The sequence below is a fragment of the Hippopotamus amphibius genome, chromosome X (assembly GCF_030028045.1).
Source record: "Hippopotamus amphibius kiboko isolate mHipAmp2 chromosome X, mHipAmp2.hap2, whole genome shotgun sequence".
Classification (NCBI taxonomy): Eukaryota; Metazoa; Chordata; class Mammalia; order Artiodactyla; family Hippopotamidae; genus Hippopotamus; species Hippopotamus amphibius.
This window is the reverse complement of record NC_080203.1, coordinates 39488066-39497700: the sequence shown is the minus strand read 5'-3', so window position 1 is coordinate 39497700 and position 9635 is coordinate 39488066.

Genomic DNA, 9635 nt, shown 5'->3' with positions numbered 1-9635 from the left:
AGTAAGTGCTCAACCAATAGTACATGCCATCTCCTTTGCCCTGTCCAGGCTTCTTCTGCTTTTGTTCCCTGCACCTCCGACATTGGTGGACCAGGGTCTGTTCCCTCCCCTGACTGGCAAACCAGGTCTCCTACGCCTCAGATAATCCAAGCTCCCTTCTCTGGTGGCCTTCTGTTGTCCTTTACCTGTCGCCATGTGGCACTCACTGTAAGCACGGCAGACCTCTACCAGCTGCTGACATTAACCTATTGAATTCTGGCAGGGAAGAATCAGTTTCCAGACAGGAATTTGCATGTCTGGGCCAGATACAGGACCAGGAGGCCAAGCCATATTTACCTGCCCTCCCCAGTTGTGAGCCAATCACTCACATTCTGGTTACAACCAGATGTTTCACACCCATGACTGCAATGCCACCCAAACGGTTGCTTACAAGGAACACAGAGTGGTTTTCACGTCAGAAATGTAACCTGCGTGTGACTTCTCAAATTTCTTAAAAGCAGCTACCATACCTGGGTACTTTTCCCTTGAAAATGCCAACCTTGTTGGGCATCTTGTAAGAATTTTAATTTGGAAGCACTGGGAGTGTGTCTATGCTCTTTCCAAGGGGGTCCCTGACTGCTTTAATTGGCAGGGAGTTAAAATATTGGAGACGATACAAGATCTTCCCCAAACTCACCTCCTTTTTGAAAATGCTCTTCAGTTGCCTTGGCAAACAGCCAATCCAAACGCTAAAAAAAGAATCAGAGAATGCAGGACTCCTGAATGCCATTCTTGATGCATGCCCAAACAAGAACAGCGGGGGGGTGGGGGGCTGGGGGGGGCTGGGAGGGAGCTGAGCAACAGAAAGTGGAGAAAAGATAGTTCTTGCATCCTAGGCTGGGAGCCGACCCCACCCCATCATGTCTGGTCTCCCCTTGACTCATAATGATGAGAGAGGACATGTGGTGACATCGTGACAGCAGACTTCCCTGCCAGGGTCAACCGCTCAGCCCGAGAGGTTGTCCAGTCTGGCAGGTCACCCCAGGGCCAAGAGTGAAGGGTCTGTCCAGTGAGGTCACTACCGTAATCAGATTTCAACTGCTTTGACTTGTTTTTTTCTGCTTTGGCTTTGTTGGTTATCGGTGCATTTGTTTCTACCCATTTGGGAGGGGCTCACATGACCGACTGTGTGTGTGTGTGTGTGTGTGTGTGTGTGGAGTTTGTCCTTTCCAACACTTAATCACATTCTCAGAGACCCTCTGAGCTGCAGAAACTGGGTGATTGTGCTGTGAAACAGCGGCTTCGTTCTCTGCATTCACTGGGAATGGTTTGTTCTGATAACGTTAATTTCCCACTGTTTCCAACATGAGGTATTACATCGGAAGAGACAGGTGGTTGAGCGTTTAACCAGCTCTTGCTGGGAATTCTCTCTTCCTCCTTCAGATCTCACGCAGATGCTAAAAGGTGTCCGGAGTTTCTTTCATGCCATTTTATTGAAAATTCAAATTCACTAATTCAAATTGATTTTTTGGAGTCGTTATTATATGTGCGATACTGTATTATGATATGCTGTATATACCATGTCTTATCTCATCCTCACCACAAAGCTGTGAGGTAGGTACTGTCATTTAAATTTTACAAATGAGAAGACAGGCTCAGGAAATGTAATGCAAGGTCATGCAATCCATATGTGGGGGGCTGGGATTCAAACCGAGGCTCATCTGGTTCCACGACACTATACTTCCTCTGCATAGCATATTTCAGGCCCCTCACAGCCTTTGAGAACAAAATGAATCCTTGAGGAAAATTTCCTACTCCGCATTTTGCTAATCATTACAATTACTGCTGCTATTACTACTGCTGCCGCTGCTGCTATGGTTACTGGTCCTATTATCATTTTCCCAGCACTGGCACATGCTTTACACCTAGCTGCTAGTTGTAGAGTTCAAGCCCAGGACAACATGAGTCCAGTGCACCCATGCCACCTTTTTGTACTGCTTGGAATGCCACCTGGGAGGGAGAAGCCACACACCACTCGGTAGCAGTCAGTAACTAGCTCAACTACCAACATTCATCCAACAGTTATTGAGCACATATCAGACCTCGAGTTGTTCATAAGACCTTCCAGGTAGATGGACATGGGAAGCACACATTTAAATGCATTAAATTTACCTGATGTAAAAAACAAGCATGACCTGTAATTTGTATACTGGAGTATGTGTAAATGTGGGACTGTAAAGGGCTTGAAAAAGGCTGGACTAGTTTAATCGTGAGAATAAGCAACGAGAAGCCTCTGTATAAATCAACTATACTGCAATATAAAATAAAAAGTAAATTAAATTGAAAAAAAGAAAAGACTTCATGATAAGGGAAAAAATAAAGAAGGCTCTGCAGCTAACTAGAAACCTGTCCCCTTAACGTCTCAGGGCTTCTGTCTCCACATCCAGGGCCCCAGAATAATAGAGCCACCATTTATTAGGTACTTTACTCTGTTCCAGGCACCGTCCTAAATGGTCTCCATTTAGTCTTGATGACTGTTAGTCTCACGTTCCCTTTTCTGGAGCTGAGGCTCAGAGGTGGTAGGCAACATGCCTTAGTTGGCCCAGCTCTTCCGTGGCCAGTCGTTTCTATCTCCAGATCATCTCAAGCCGTTAAGTTGCATCGCCTCCCTTACCTCCTGACTGAACTCCAAGGCAAGTATTCTCTACTCTGTTGCCTTATAATTAAAATTAAAATCAAGGAGAGTCTTGTTCAACCGCGCCAAGAGGATAAACATTCGAAATAGCAATTAGTAGGTAGAAATGTTGCCAGGAAGAGCTATACAAAAGCACAGAAAGACACCCAAGGGAGTTAACAATGTTGGGGGCGCGGCGGCGGCTGCATGTTGATGGTTAATTGGATTCCCGCCAGCCCTTACCTTCCTCCTTCACCTTCCTGCTCCACAATTTCTCAGGTTTCTCTAGAGAGCACACCCCACCTAGAGACAGCCGGAGCTGCCACAGGAGGGCACCAGGCCAGGCCTGGCAGGCCTAGGGCAGTCAGGCTCTGGGCTGGAAACCATAAATAACCACTTTAATGAAAGCCAGCTTTGGCCAAGAGCCCTGTCATTTCTTAAGAGATTCTGGGCCTCTTAGATGGACCTAGTTACTTGAGAAAGGCCTCGCCGTGGTATACATAACAACGATGACAATGATATAACAGTTGCCCTAGAGTGAACATTTACTATGGGCCAAGCCCTGTGCCCAACACTTACAGACACTAACTCATTTAACCCTTGCGCCGCCCTATGAGAGCAAGTGCTATGGTTTCCCCCATTTTCCACAGGAGGCGTCAGGCTCAGAGAGGCTCAGTAACTTGCTCAAGTTCATACAGCTGGTGGGAGCTAGAATTTGAAGGCTGGAGCATCTGGTTCCCGGGCCAGAGCTCTTAATTCCTGTATTTAATGAATGTCTGTTAAAGGAATAAACAGATGAATGAATGGACAAACGTATTAATTCATTTCGCTTTACTTTAACAAACATTTATTGAGTGCTCTGTGTCAGCCTCTATGGTAGGCATTGAGGATTCCAATGTTAAACATTTAAACACAGGCACACGCCCCTACACGGCCCCTGCCCATGAGCTCACAAAAGCACTTTCTAATGTGGCACGATTCCTTCTGGGGAAAAGTAATTTGAGTTTCTTGAACAGCAGTTTTTAATGATGCGATTAAATTTAACCCAAAGCAGGGGTTGTGTACTGGTGAGCGAAGGGTTTCAAATGAGGAAGTGTCTTTGATTAATCATCGATTCAGCCAGAGAATGGTTACTACCAGAAGTGGAGCTGCAACTCCTATCACATTAGCTAACTCTTCTTCCATCTATCATGTCTGTATGCTGTCGAACCCTCCCACGGTACAAAAATTATCTGTACTCTAATGGACAATTATCCCATCCATCACGCTCCTGGTCCTGCTGATTGCTGGCACTCTACTTGCCCACAGAGAAGAGTTACAAGTAGTCACGACCGATGATGCACTGGAAAATTGCTCATTTTTACACATTTCAAATCCACACAGAATGAATGCCTTTGCAGGCTGCCCTTTAAGCTACATTTGTTTCCATGGTTATATAAGAGCGGGTTATGAATTCTTTACCTGTATGTGAAACGTGGCCTCTGTGAATATTTCAAAAACCCTCTAGGCAACAGCCCTGTAAATATTAAAATAACAAATGAATGAAACACACCTGGGGTAATAGCAGAGGCGCAGGCTCTGTACCTGGGACTCGGGCGGCTGGTCAATCATGTCAGGGTGACCACAGTCTTCCTTTTTCCTTTCCAGGTATTTTGAAGAGAATCCCAAGTTGATTAGGGTCGAGGTGAGGACTCATGGTGCTGAAAGCAGGGGTTAAGTGGACAGTGAGAGATGCCTCTTAAATTCCCTGGGACTATTGCTATGAGATTTGAGGGTAGAAATGCCCCCCTCCCCAGCCTCCCACCCCAAGTCTGGTAACACCTTTAACTTTTGATTACGGTAACCAACATGCCCAGTACAATCAGAGTCACCAGTTGCCCAAGGCAAAAATCCAAGAGTTGTCTTTCCCACATCCTTATTTCTCACCTCTACATTCAGCCAGTCGCTAAACCCTGCCGAGCCTACTTCCGAAGAGTTCCTCAAATTTGACCCATTTTCTCCATTTCTCCTGCCAGTGCTTTAGTTCAGGACTCCCTCGCAGTCTTCTCTTGCCTTGTTAGCTTCCTGTTTCCTCACCTCTCTTTTTCCCTTCAGCGACCATCCTCCTCAGAGTGGCCCAAACAATCTTTCCAAGATGCAGATCAGACCATTTCCCACCCCTCCTCCACTGCAGTGTTACTGCCTTTACAATACCTGAGACCAGAGGCTCTCATGGTGCGGTCGTGGGGCCAGCAGCAACCGCATCTCTGAAAATTTGTTAGAGTAGGTACTTCTTAGAGACTTACTGAATCAGAAACTTGGAGTACTGCCCCCACCCCCATTTGTGTCTGACAAGCCCCCCGGGCGATTCTGATGAGTGCTCACATTTGAGACCTCCCACCCTACAGTCCTGGTTCTCAATTCTGCTTGCACATTAGAATAAACCGGGGCAGCTTTAAAACTTTCCAATGCCTCCCCCACGGGCTTATTAAATCCGAGTCCCTGGGGGTGGGAGCTAGTCATCAGTGTTTTTAAGAGCCTCCCCCCCCCACCCCAGGTGATTTCAGTATGCAGTCAAGGCTGAGGACGACTGTTCTCCAAGATGAAGTCCCAACTCCTTAGCTTGGCATTTAAGGCCTCTTTGGTCCTATCTCCCCATGCTCCTCCTATGCTCCTTCTAGAATCGAGTCATAGGGAATTATTTACAGTTCTCTAAGGCCACAAACAGTCTCTTACCTCTGGGCATTTGCACACATCTTTGTCCTCCCTCCTCCCCGTCTTCACGTAGCTGACACCTTCTTAGCTACAGCACAGAGCTCAGAAGACACCTCTTCCCTGTACTCGCACAGCATCTATATCACAGCACTTTTCCCATCGTCTTGTTATTCTCTGTTTAGCTGTCTGTTTCCCCTATCAGTCTGAGAACAGGGATTATCAGCCTCAAGGACAGTACCTGGCACACAGCAGATGTCACATGTTCCTGCACATTCTGTGCCCTCTTCCTGGGTTGCCTGTCTGTGCCTGGTCCACGGGGTGGATTTCTACTCCACCTTCAACATACAGCTCTGATATCACATCTTTGCGGAAATCGTCTCTGAATCCCCTGCCTGGGTTAGGAACCCTTCCTCTGGGCTCCCACAACACCCTAACCTTAATCGGATCCTGGCCCTTAGCGCATGGGGCCGTCATGGTCTGTTTGCTTAGCTGCCTCCTCACTGCGAGCAGCTTGAGGTCAGGCGTGGGGTCATGTGCATCCCCGAATCCCAGCCCCTGGCACCGTGCCTAGCACATGTCTGGTGCTCAGTAAACATCTGGAGAGTGGATAACTGAATAAAGTGAAGACCCTTTCCTTCTCCCCGTCTGCTGCCACAATTGCTGTCCAGACCCCTGTTGCTTTATTGCAGTAGTCTCCTGACGAATCCCCATCTCTCCTTTCTCCAATCCATCTGTTACCCCCTCGCCCCCCCACATGGCTTTCTAAAACCACAGTCACCATATCCCTCTCGGACTCAAACACTTTCGGGGATTCCTCATTGTCTGCAGAGCAGATATCAGCGTGGCATTCAACGGCCCTTCCCAATAGTGCCCCTGCCTTTCCAGTCATACCTCTTCCCACCCCCCTGTATCAGACTGGCTACATCAATTGTGGGCAGGCCCTGGGGCAAAATGAAAACGTGGAGCCCCGTTTTAAAAAATTATTAAAACTTTCAAGATGGCAATGGCAGTGCATTCAACCAAGCATGGGGCCCTTGTGAGTGTAGGGTCCTTTGCTCGGGCACAGGCCTGCCTCTGCATGTAGCCAGTGTGCTAGCCAAAGGGACTCACCGTTCCTTGAACTGGTGTGTGGGCTCATTTTCTCCATGACGTTGGTCAGGCTGTTCTCAGTCTCATCTACCCCTGTCACCACTCCAAAGCTCCTCTTCCCTGTCCTTCAGAGACCTCCTACCATTCCAGATCACAGTAGCTTCTACCACACAGCCTGAGAGCCATGGTTATTTTTCTGTGTGTAGTCATGTTTCTGTACTGAATTTTAAGCTGTTTGAGGGCAGAGACGCTCGTGTTCACCTTTGTCATTTCTACAGATCTAACACAGTGCTTTGTACTCATCTCTCTCATTGACTGACTCAGGGAAAATATGCTCCAGCCCCAGTAACTGAGTCTGCCAATAAAGCATTAGACACTGAGAACCTGACGTGAGGCCCTCATAATTAGCTGTGTAACACTGAAGGAGCCACTTCCTTCCCAGAGCCCTAGCTTTGCCATCTATAAAAAGATGATACTTTCTCTAATTATTTTCTGCGAGTATCTTGTTCTTTGCTAATGTTTTCAAAATCCTCTTTTGTTTTTTAATGCACCTAAACTTTTTAAAAACATACCTATTTTATATCACATAATTGCAATATCTGAATCTTGGAGGATCTGATTCTGTTTCCATTGTTTCTGACTTCATGGTGTGCTTTGTAATTTTGGATTACGAGTTCATTGTTCAGCCAGACTGTATTCATGGGAATCTGGAACCAGATGGAGGGTGTGTTCCTCCAGGAAGAATCCGTGTTTGCTTCTTCCAAGTGCTTCAGGGCACTGATGAACGCAGCACTACTTTGAGTGAACTGTTTATTCCCAAAGGCAGGAGCTGTGCCTTATTTATCTCCATGACGCGGGCTTAGCTTGTAGATGCTCAGCATGGATTTGCTGTTTGAATGGATGAATGAATAAGGCCTCTACAAGCTTCTTTTGGAAGCCCAGTAAGAATTGTAACCTCTGGTGGTAACAAAGGACAGTAGGTGCAGAAGAAAATAATTATTACTAACATTTATTGAGCACTTATTATGTGCCAGGTATCATTCTTAGTGCATTGTGTGTATTAATTCATTGTAACTCTGTGAGGTAGATATTATTACTGTCCTCATTTTAGAGAGGAGGCACCAAGTTCAGACAGGCTGAGTAACTTGGCCAAGGTCACACAGCTAGTGAATGAGAACTTGGATATGAACCCAGAGATACAAGCCACCCTGGAGATATATTTAACCACCATCTTATGTTTGAGGAGAGAGCGATAGTGGTGACAGTAGCAAGAGAGCAGAAAATGTCAGTACTGCCAGAGGGACGGCAAGAGTCACACAGGCCACACCAGGCATGGGAGGGGACACAGCATGGTCCTGTATTGTCAGTTAACCCTTGCATGTAGGCTCCCCCCACCCCCAACTAGAATAGGAGCAGTTTGAAGGTAGGAACCATGGTTTACAGCTCTTTGAAATGTTTAACATATATTTGCTGAATGAACAAATGAATTTAAAGTTCATTTGAGCTTGAACATATGAATGCTTTAAATAAAGTATTTCACATGTTGCATGTCAGACTGAAATTGGTGGTAAAGCTTTCACTTTGCTTTATAACCTGAAAATGCCTAGATGTGACCATAACACAGCTGGGTATAGTCACACCTTGCGTTTGTCTCAGTGTACTCAGGACTCCCTGGGAAAGAAGGAAAAACTTGGATTCTGCTTTCACAGGCCCTGAGGCTGTCAGGAACCAAAGGCCACTGTGTTTGTAACCCATTCCTTTCGCTGCTATCCAAATCTAGGAGGGCCTGAAGGAAACGGGGGCTTTATTTGCTCTTATCCTTGCCAAGGCCAGGAAAGAATTTGAGTGTGGGCTCTCAGTAAACATTCTGGGTCTTCCTTCCAGCACTGGTCTGATGGAATGAAATCCCCAGTCTCCACCAATCTTGGTTCAATATTTACCTGGGGGTTTGCAGTGAGCCTGGGGACAGTGCTCCAGAATCAAGAGGAATGGAGTTGGGGAGTGAGGGGAGGGCTGTGTGTGTGTGTGTGTACTGGGTGAGGAATGGGGGGGTGGGGGGTGGGCGGTACCAGGATTGCGAGGCAGTGAGAGTGGGGTTTGGATGGATAGTGTTGGAGAAGAAATAACTCCTCAGTACATGTTGGTTCCTTTCCAAGGACTTGTCTTTGCTGAAACAACTTGCCTGGTCTCAATCTTAGAAGTCCAGATTGGGCAGTTAGCCACCCAGGTCCCCAACTTGGCTTTCCTTATGGGTGGTGGGGGGTGATGATTAAGAGGGATGAAGGGAGACCCTGGGAACAGGAGCTTGCCCCATGACTGTGCTGATATATTCATTGCTTCTACCCTGCTAGGGGGCATACAGCGAGTCCTTCGCTCCCCCACTCCCTGGACAGACCGGGACTCACTGCTAGAAAGCCCCTGGGGACGTCATTGCTGAAGAATGTAATATGGGGCCTGTTGGATTTGAGGAGCGTGAGGAACATTCAGGCAGCTGGCGAGGTCTGGGCTGGAAAGAGATATGGGACTTAGGAGCATATAGGTGAGAGTTGAAACTGCCCGAAGGGAGTATATAGAAAGAAAAGCAGAGGAAAGGGCTTGCAGAGTTATTATGGTCTGTGAGGTGGGAACAGGGCTTGGGAGTCATATGGGTTTGAGGTGCATTCGTATATTAATTCATCCATCCATTCATTCAACATTTATTGAGCTTTGTGCCAGATACAGAGTTTGAAGAGGAAGTTGAGGATTTAAGAGGGAGAAGGGTTAAGAGGGGATCCCTGGGTGGATTCAGATGAAGGAGAAGGGAAGGGCTGAGTGCCTGGGCTCTCTCCTGCCAGGAGAGCACATCTGTTCACACAAAGCTGCATCTGTATCCCAGACTGCTCTACCCCCCCCGCCACCCCCACAAGACGGGGAGCCACATGGCGGCTTCCTACACCCCTGTACCCCCCTCCATGTTCTTTCTAGGCACTTAACTGTGGCGCCAGCAACACCCCTACTGAGAGCTCAGGCAATCCCCAGGGGCGGGTTGGTGGGGGCGGTGTGGGTAGGGTTGACAGTTTTGAGAAAAAGAGCGGGCCGGAGACGGAGCTGTCTGTCTGTAATTAGCTCCAGCTGCTGCTGTGCAGCGGCGCTGGGGGCGTCGGGGGTACGGATGCATGCGGATGAACCTGTGTGCGTGGCTCCTCACTGCTCTCACTCT